The 10,620-nt window shown below is 40.8% G+C and overlaps 1 non-coding gene across 1 annotated transcript; it reads left to right on the top strand.

Moving 5' to 3' along the window:
* The first annotated feature begins 10,264 nt into the window (after positions 1-10,264).
* Positions 10,265-10,336, top strand: TRNAC-ACA (transfer RNA cysteine (anticodon ACA)). The gene has a single exon. It is a non-coding gene; the product is annotated as a tRNA-Cys (tRNA).
* Positions 10,337-10,620: the final 284 nt, after the last annotated feature.

Raw genomic sequence — 10,620 nt, 5'->3', positions numbered from 1 at the left:
TTTCAAAAACCAAGGTCTCAAATAATAAGACAAAGTTGTACTTTCAAAGCTACAAAACATGTCATGGGCAAATGACATCATTATTATTGTTTGATTCAAAACCACATTGAGTTCCTAATCTGCAATTCTACTACCAAAGAAGAGTTTCAATTCCTCTCTTACCCAGGAGAAGCTAATTCACCTCTGGCCTCCCAAAAAGAAATGAGTCTTTGCAAATTTAGGACGATACAGGAGAGCTGGTGATCTGATTTGAAATCTTACTATTTCTCTGTTTCTAAAATGTGAGTGAAAGAAATGGAAAGCAGTATAGGCATTCGCATTGTAATTTGTATTAAGACACATGGATTTTAATTCTTACTCTGCAACCCTGTGTACCTCGCAGCTCTGTGTGGCTCTCTATGTAACCACAAAGCCAAATGAATAGTTTCAAAAAATATCCAGACAAGCAACCCTTAAACTACTAAGATGATATCTCCTCTACTTGTATTCTGCTGGTGGCAGTGATGGTAGCAGGGGTAACTTTTATGACATAATCTGGTGATAACATAAGAAAAAGAAAATCACGAAATGAAGATAACAGGTTTTCACAGTTGCTGCCAACACCCAAGTCACATCTGTTATAACCACCACTTCATTCTCAGTTACTAATGCAGGCACAAACTGAGAGGACTCGATCTTAAAATCAGGCTCAGAGAACTCTTTGTAGATGGTTTCCCTTGTGCTGCATATAAGGAGATCTAATTATATTTATGCTTCATTGATCATTCTCACTTCTTTGGAATACATTGGCTGCAGATTTGAAGGTTGTTAGTGGAAAAAAATGCTCTTTAAATAAGAAAACATCACTGCCACCAAATGGCTGACCTACATTCACAAAATGACTAAATTACAGTGATTAAATCTGAGGCAATTTAAACATTTCTGTTACAATAGGAAACTGAGCTTCTCCCCATGTTTATTTGGTGGGACTAGCTCATTTTAGCTTTTGACTCCATCTCTTTTCTCTCTAAAATTAGCAGGGCTTTGTTGTCTTAGAATAAGTAACAAAAAGGATGCTCACAGCTGAATTAAAACATTCTCTTCACTGAAAACAAAGTTTGATCCAGTCGGATGTGTGTGTACACTCCAAACTGCGAGAGATGATTGCCTGACAAACCTGCATGGACATTCAGGCAGTCATGTTTACTCTTTGGAATATGTGGGTAAGTGGAGTCACTTGGTTTCTACCATTAGGCTTTGGATCATTCTGTAACTTCTTTCAGGGCCACAGTCAAAGGAACCTGCCTCTGGACCCTAAAGTAGGATTTGATCTCCTTTTAAAACCTTCTCCCCTCTCCCTGCTGCTTTTCATTTATGTACAGAGAATGCCCAACAGGCTCTGACCGATGCCGCTTTTCTTAACGTTTGCAGTCTACCAGTATTAGTGCAGACGGAATCAGAGCCATTTCCTTTTCAGTCTGCAATGCCCCTGGTGCCAGACCAGCTGGAGAGGGTGACACGGGTGAGGTGCCGCTAATCTCAATGGCCCTTGGGTCTTTTCTCTAAAAGACATGGCAAGCAAACCTGCCAAACGCGATCTATAAAATGGTGCGGTGTCACTGCGGCGGAAAAGCACTCATGGTAGCATGTCTGCCACCATGATTTTTGAGATCATGTAAGACTTGGAAAAGCACCAGTGGCAAGAACATTTGCCACTCTGAATCACGGGTCCCCTTTTTACAATACGGTGGGGGAAGAACTAACAAAGCTTTTAATTCTTCTCTGCAAATGCATGCAGACAGAGGTCTAAGTCGGAACCATACAAAATGGATCATCTTAATTATTGTCTAAGTGGAGAGACAGGCAAGTCCAGGAGAAAGTCACTTTGGAGACCACTAAGGACCAGCTCTTTCCAAAAATAGTAGCAAAGATGAATTGTCTACTTTATGATAGATACAATCCTTAGCTAGGTGAGGTAAATAGAAATCCTATAACTAATATGATAAAACCAAATGTGCTCTGAAAACCTCTGAACACCACTGATCCTTAGAAAGGGTCATCTCCCTCTTTATTTTTTTAAGTGATTGTTTCTATGAAATTAGGCTATTTTCATTATAAAAAGTATGAAAAACTTTAGCTATGCTTTAAAATATTAATTGCAGAACTGCTGTAGTTGTTTAACTATCCTAGGAGCTGTACCAAGTCTTGTTTCAAATAAGATAAAAGTAGGTGAATTTTGAAGTGAAGTCGCTCAGTCATGTCCGACTCTTTGCGACCCTGTGGACTGTAGCCCACCAGGCTCCTCCGTCCATGGGATTCTCCAGGCAAGAATACTGGAGTGGGTTGCCATTACTCCATCAAAAAAGCATGCAAATATTTTCATGAGTAACACTGTCACTCTCTTTTCTAAGATTCACTCATAAAATTGAAAGATTTTCATTTAAATAGCATCCCTTACACTAAATATAATAATGAACTTCTTTTTGCCTTTCTAGTGTGTTCACAAATTACTAAAAATGAAACATTATAAATGAATTCAAAGTAAAAAATCATAGTTCATAACAATTACAAAATAAATTAAGTTTGGAATTATGAACTTTAAAGGAGTAATATTAGCTTTTACAAAATACTTTTTAATCTCATGAAAAAATTAACAAAAGAGAAATTGAGAAGATATAGTTTGTATTTTTAGTTATTCAAAGTTTGCTTTTTCATATAAAATAGTCCCTTTCTTGAATTACATGATCACTTTCAGAATTTCCAACTATGTTCACAAGAAAATCATGTTACATTTTATCCTTACTCTAGCTAGTTGAAATTTTTTATAATTTACTTTGTGATAAGTTATTATTTTGTAATCACTTGATGTGATATTACAGAACAGAGTTGCCAGCCTCATAAAACCATTTCAATTGGAAATAATGCAATTTTGATTTGAACCAAATTTGAAAAATATTTTATATTTAAGTTTTTTACTGTGCCTCTTGGCTCATTTACACAGAGTAGAATTTCTAAAAAGAAAGTGATAATCTTAATTAAACTACAGTACTGTGTCAGTTACTTGAAATATACAGGATGCTGGCTTTAAAAAAGAAAGTTAGGATGACTTAAGGATTCAAACACTAAAATGATGTGTATGTGTGCTTTTTTCTTGAGTGAATGCATTTAAAAGTTTGGACTCTTTATAGTAGTCAAGAAAGGATTTATTGCCCAGTTAATATAGGCGGCAGCCCTTGTGAGCAGGCGCTGGGGGAAAGGGGCGAGGACCGAGGGAGATCTGTTTTCATTTCCTTTTATTACTTGTGAAATGCTGTTCACCTTTAGCAGCCATCACTTTCGGTCTTAAATAGTTTGGCCCAACAACATCTGAAACCCCATAACCTCAATTTTTAAATGGTGTGCTTCTCTGGCCTAGTTGGGCTGTGACATTATTTCCTCTGCCTTCTGAGTTCAGAAAAATTACTTCGAGCAGGTCCTAGTCAAGGCAGGATTATTACATAATTGGAAGGAGCATGTTCCATTTTTCAGGAACCAGACGGTATTCTCGGGGTGCCTGTGTTTTCCTTCCTCTTCCCCCATTTACACACGTGCCCTGTGTTCCTTTTGGAGAAAGACAAGACTTCTCAGCACCCAGTTCGCTTCCCATTTAATGAAGTTGTTAAAGTAGCAAGACTGACAGGTTAATTATCCTTTATAAAAGGGGGACAAATTGAACTGTGTCTTTCCATCATTTTTTGATATATCAAGAAGCTCGGAGGTGCCCAGATGCGGCTCCGGTGAATAGCGCAGCTAATCCACTCGGCAACTCTTCGTTGACCCTGCTCTGCCCGCCGGGGCCTCCCTCCATCGCAGCTGGTTTTTGTTTCACATTCAACAGATTCCACTTTATTATAAATTCAGAAGGATTTTTTCCCCCTTCTCTCTCCATATGTTGGCTGACAGCTCCCCTGAAATAACTGATGGCTAAATTTAAACTCTGATGAAAATTAACCCAAGTGTTAAATGCAAACAGGAGCTGCTTGGAAGAGAAAAGAGTTATCATGGTAGATGCCAAACAGTGGAAAATGTGTGTAAATTAATGGAGCCTCGCTGGTGACAAGCCGTCAGGCAGTTTGATGGCTCTTGCGAGTGTTTTAGTCCCACTGAAGTTGGCCAGAGGGCAGCACGGACAAGTCCTGCTTTTCAAAAAGACCGCGGGAAGCTTGACAGTAACGCTAACTAGATCATCGAAAGTTCATGGTCAAATAAGAGATTTTTTTTTTTTCTGCAAAGCTTTGCACTAAACGGAGTTTGCAGACAGGAGAGCCAGGAGTGAGACATCAAATTGCAAGTGCAGCAAAATGATCAAAAGAGGGAAAGGAAACCAGGGAGAAGTGATTTTAAAAACCAACTGACGAATTTGCTGATTTTCAAGTTAACACTGAGAAATTGGTTTCCTTAACAGTCATCAGCATTTGACTTGAAACAGTTCCTGTTTAGAGAGCAATGCTTCGCTTACTTTAGGTGTTTTCACAGAAATTACATTCGTATGTCTCAATTTTTCATTAAAATATGTAATTTTAGCAAAGTCTGTTGAAAAGAAATGAGAATCTAATAAAATAGAACTCTGTTTTGTATTAGGATGTATCTGTGACACTCACAAAAGTCTAAGGAAAAAAAGTTCAGGTAGCCATTCATTTTTGCCCATGAATAAGGCAGTATTTTACTTCTCTAAACATACAACAGTAATAATGTGCTCCTACGGCTTAATATTAGCCGGATAGAATGGCGAGGTCACCAAACCATGAAGCAGAAAAACTGCTTTCAGTCCAGGCTTAATGTCTTAATAGTAATTAATGTCTTAATGTCTTAATAGTGACCTGAATTGAGTGCACCTCAGTTTACCCATTTGTAAAATGGGAACAATACTCACTATAACAAATAGAATTCAGAAGCTGAAACCCAACTTTTCACCAAATGAGCCACAGGACACTTGAATCAACCAAAGGCAAGCTTTTGGATATCAGAGAAGAATCCTGAGCATGGGAGAATGAAATGAACGTGAGATTTAGTCAGAAAAGTCTAGGCTCTGTTGCCGCCAGGCTGCTTGACCTTGGTCAATAGCAGAAAGGTGTGTCTAGCTCCCTCCCAGGTTATTGTGAGCGCTGAGTGTGATAATGCATGTAAAATGCCTTCTCTGTAAACTGTAATCTTCCATAAAGCTATTAGCTCTATTTTATTGCCCTCCTTCTAAACTTGCCCATCAAAGGAATGCAGAATTCAAAGCCCACCTTCCTCACCTCCTAGCTCTCCAAACTCCTTGGCTGTGTGTGCTTTCTCCCCCCAGAACTCCGCAGCCTGTGATTAGAAGGAGAAAATTTGGAAGACTGAGGTGGGTAGGAGGGAGGTCCATATATATATGTGGGCGTGTGTATTTATATACACATACAGCTGATCGACTTTGTTGTACAGCAGAAACTAACACAACATTGTAAAGCAAATATACTCCAATACAAAGCAAATTAATTAAAAATATAAAAAAACATTGAGGTTTTGAAGGGTCAGCACATCAGAAAGACAATGAAGTGTGGTAAGTGAAAATTTGAGTTCCCAAAGCTGGTATGGGACAAGATACATATTTTTTTCCTATAACTTAATTTAATTTGTATCTTGAATCTCTTATTCCTTTTTTATGGCAAGAAACCTGATCTCATAATTCCAGGTCAGCTCATCAGATTTGTTCATGTATAGATCATGGTCACTTTAGGTCCAAATTCAGGTAAGTTTAGGATTTTTTTTTTTTTTTTTTGTCCTTCTTCCTCCTGTCCCTGGGGTTTTCACAGGGTCATGGCAGCCATACAGTGGAGCTGGGGTATCTGGTCAACATTTGGGATCTTCAGTTCAATGTTGTGCTACACTGAGATGTAACTTCTCCCATCTGTTTTTGTTTTTTTTAAGTCTTTTTTTTTTTTTTTTAAGAGTAGTTTTAGGTCATGGCAATACTGAAGGAAAGGTCCAGAGATTTCCCATAGACTTGCTGTCCCTACACAACATCCTCCACCAGGACGGAGCATTGCTGACAATTGATGAACCTACCCTGACACATCATAATCACCCAGACTCCATAGTCTACCTTACGGTTCACTCTTGATATTGTACACCCTATGGATTTGGGCAAATATATAATGACATTTGAAGAAGGCAATGGCACCCCACTCCAGCACTCTTGCCTGGAAAATCCCATGGACGGAGGAGCCTGGTAGGCTGCAGTCCATGGGGTCGTGAAGAGTCAGACACGACTGAACAACTTCACTTTCACTTTTCACTTTCATGCACTGGAGAAGGAAATGGCAACCCACTCCAGTGTTCTTGCCTGGAGAATCCCAGGGACGGGGGAGCCTGATGGGCTATATAGTCCATGGGGTTGCAAAGAGTCAGAGTGACTGTAGCGACTTAAAATGCATGCATCATGACATTTATCTATCATTATGAAACCATTCAAGTACAAGAAATCTCTGCATGACTTCCCTGGCGATTCACTGGCTAAGACTCTGTGCTCCCAGTGCAGGGGGCCAGGGTTTGAACCCTGGTCAGGGAACTAGATGTTACATGCCACAACTAAGGGTTCACATGCCACAATTAAGGGATCCTGTGTGCCACAACTAGGATCAGGCACAGGCAAATAAAGGAAATATTTTTAGAAAAGAATCCTCTGTGCTTCACCCGTTCATCTGCTCCCACCCCTAACTGTTTTTCAGGGGTGATATCTCCACATGGCATCTGTTGAGATAACATCTGATCTTTCCTGGCTGCCCCTGGCTGTGTCTTCTTTTTCAGCCTCTGCTCACGTTGTTTGCCTGTGCCCCTAGAGAACTACCAGCCTAGCTCAGCTTCCTCTGGGGCTAAAAGGGGATTAGGGAATTTGTGACACTTTCCTGCTAGTGGCTGCAGGAGACCCCACCCACTCACTACTCCCTAGTAACACTTCAGCTAACACTGTTCTAGTACTCTGAGGCCATTCTGGTAGCAAGTTTCCTATACAAGACTCACTTCCTCTAGGGATCTAGATGGAAACTGAATATTTACCCTATGCCTTCAGATCCCCAAATAGGGAATTATTACCAAAGAGGCTACTACCTTGCTTCTCCCAGGACACACACATGTCTCATTTCTCTGCTTCCCATTCTTCTCCTCTCCAGATGGAATTTCCGCCCCCCACCCCCACCCCACCTTAGGTAAGCAAAAAAAAAAAAAAAAAAAAATTAAACAAATTCTAAATCATCATATATCTTTCCCACCTTTTCCTATCTGATACTTGTTGTTGTTTTTTCTGTTGCTAAGTCATGTCTGATACTTAGATTGAGGCTTTTGAACAAACAAGGAAAGAATCTGGTGTCTTCATTCGTGAGAGGTTTCTCATGCAGTGGTTGACCATCTTATCCTGCTGCTTACATTGGGGAAGGTCACAGCCAAGCAGATCAATTAAATATTTTATTTATAGGTTGAAGTTTTAATGTTTCTATGCCTGCATTAGACACAGGGGCAAGACTCTAGATGACATAGTATTGAATAAAGGTAAATAAGAAGTGGTTATAGAGAGAAAGGGTTGAAGACAGAAGGAAAGGAGATTAAGAAGTTAAGAAGACACAAAATTCTCCTTAAGACGAGTGTAGACTAAGCTATGCAAGAGAAAGGTAACCAGAGGGACTGAAACTTGTGTGAAGACAGTGGTGAATTTTAGTTACTACATCTAAAATGGAAGAGTTCTGAGTATTTCAGGCAAAGTGGATTCCTGAAAATGGAGGGGAGGTAAGTCATGGAATGGATGAAGTCACTTAATGTGAGGTTATAAAGTTAGAAAGTTGGTAATCCTCTAGACTTTGAGTGTGTTTGATTTATCACCCAATTCCTATGGTACCAATTATACATGCTTTCAAAACTTGTCTTTTCTTGTGTAGTTAGTGTCATTTTATGAGTTAGGGAGCTATACAGTGTCACGTCCCTTGGAGTCAGAAACCATGCCTTTTCTTGTTCCCCAGATAAAATTATAAGATATATCTATGAAGGTGAAGTCGCTCAGTCGAGTCCGACTCTTTGCGACCCCATGGACTGTAGCCTACCAGGCTCCTCCGTCCATGGGATTCTCCAGGCAAGAATATTGGAGTGGGTTGCTATTTCCTTCTCCAGGGGATCTTCCCAACCCAGGGATCGAACCCAGGTCTCCCGCATTGGAGGCAGACGCTTTAACCCCTGAGCCACCAGGAAAGCCCAGATATATCCATATCCATATCTATATCTGTATCCATATCTATCTATCTTGCCAGGGAGTAAAATAAACCATAAATATTACATTTCATGTTGCAACACACACTGCATTTGGAGTGTCTATTTGCCCCTTATCCACTGCTTTGAAGTATCTATTTCCCCATGTAACAAAGTTAGACCATCCACTCAGAGCTGCCAGCCTGATCTTGCTTCCTTGAGTTTCTAAACCGCTTCACCTCCCAGTAGAGCGGAAGTGTGCTCATAAGTGTTGTTGGCTTAGTCAAGTGAGAACTAGGAAAGAAGTATGTCGCTTGTTGTAATTGTTCAGTCACTAAGTTGTGTCCGACTCTTTGTGATCACATGGACTGCAGCAGGCCAGGCTTCCCTGTCCATCACTTTATTTGCTGCTTGCCAGATCATTAATATACTCTTGCACTTGACATAAGGGTTTTGAATTCATGGCTTTGTTGGATTATATATCCATTTCTCAGTTCAAAGGAAATGAACAAACTGAAGAGCTGGTGAAAGGGGAAAAAAAGCCCAAACACCACTAGTCCTCTGGTTATTTCACCTATCAGCAAATTCTATAGAGAAAGTCTTTTGTACAAAGCAAGTTCTCAAAACAATTTTTATGGGGACTTCCCTGGTGGTCAAGCAGTTAAGCCTCCATGCTTCCAAGGGACTTGGGTTCCATCCCAGGTCTGGCCCACATGCCACCTGGTGTAGCCAAAAAAAAATTATGTATGTGAAATATTTGACATCTCCTATTGTATCTTGCAATTTATAGGTAATTTTGCAGGACAGACCTGATCATCTACCCACCTTGGGACAGTTATAAAGTAATTCTTTTTTGAACTACGTAATGAATTGGTGCATGGACAGATATAAATGCCTTCTTTCATTCAGAGGCTCTCAAGACAAGAAGCTCCATAGTATGTCAAGGGCATTTCCTCATTCTGCAAATGGCCAGAAAGACGTGTTTATTCTATGAAAGTGCTTCCCTCCACTTCTGGAGCCCTGCCTTGAATTAAAAGAGGCCAGAGTAGTACTTGGTTCTACATCCAAGAAGGCTTCTGGAGGACCGGGCAGCAAGAGGGCGTGAGGGCTCTGGTGAGCGATTGTGGAAGAGGGCAGAGAGTGATCCAGATGCCAGCAAGCCCCTGCAACCACTCCCCGCTCCCCGGCCCACAGGAGCCATGGAAAGCTGTTGACATCTGACGGCCCTTCCAGTGGCCTCTGCCAAGAGAACGGGGAGGGCCTTCGGTCCACATCACAGCTTGCCCTGATTGGGCCTCTCACTGGTCTCCCGGCGGCGTCTGTGCGGCTGGCAGTGCGCATAGAGCTGCGGTGGGGCAGGGAATGGGCAGACCAGCGCTGACTCCGCCCTTTGAAAAACAGAAATCCGCATCATCTACGTATTTTTTTTTTTTTTAAAAGAAAGACTTTGTTTTTCTCATGGAGGGTCTTCATTGTCTCAAACTTTAAACTCGGCGATTCCCACCTTCTCTGAGAACACTGACTATCCATCGGTTTCTTGCAAACAGTGTAAATTTCTGCTTATAGATTCATTTCAGTTACTTGTGTGACCTCTGTATCTTGAGTGATAAAAATGTCATGTCTGGCTCATATGAGATTCGAGATTCGGCGTCTGACTTGGATTCCCACCCCTTTCTGAGGAGGACTAAGAGGAAGTCAGTACTTCAGATGCTCACCAGGGCTAAGGTTGCTGAGTGGCTGTGAATTCTGCCCTCTTTTCCACCTGTGGGCATTTTCTGAGGACCCTGGACTGTGCATTTTCCCTTATAGATTTACAAGCCCACACATCCACACAACACCAGTCCTGGCTGCAGACGTGAGAAGATGGAAATCCACTTACTTGTGTTTTTGTTCTTTTCAAAAAAATTTTTATTTTATATTGGAGTATAGTTAATTCACTATGTTGTGTTAGTTCCAGGTATACAGCAAAATTATTAGTTATACATATATATATATATATTTATTTCCTCTTTTCCTGTATAGGTCACTAAGGAATATTGGGGCTTCCTTGGTAGCTCAGATGGTAAAGCATCTGCCTACAATGCGGGAGACCCAGGTTCAATCCCTGGGTGGGGAAGATCCCCTGGAGAAGGAAATGGCAACCCACTCCAGGAGGCTTGCCTGGAAAATTCCATGGACTGAGGAGCCTGGTAGGCTACAGTCCATGGGGTCGCAAAGAGTCGGACACGACTGAGTGACTTCACTTTCACTTTCACAAGGAATATTGAGTAGAATTCCCTGTGCTACACAGTAGTTCTTTGATAATTATCTATTTTATATATAGTAATGTGTATATGTTAATCTCAAACTCCTAATTTATCCCTTCCCTTGGTCCAGGCTTCCCCTTTTAGTAACCCTAAG

The sequence above is a fragment of the Capricornis sumatraensis genome, chromosome 14, assembly GCF_032405125.1.
Source record: "Capricornis sumatraensis isolate serow.1 chromosome 14, serow.2, whole genome shotgun sequence".
Lineage (NCBI taxonomy): Eukaryota > Metazoa > Chordata > Mammalia > Artiodactyla > Bovidae > Capricornis > Capricornis sumatraensis.
This window is presented reverse-complemented; position numbering and strand designations above follow the sequence as displayed.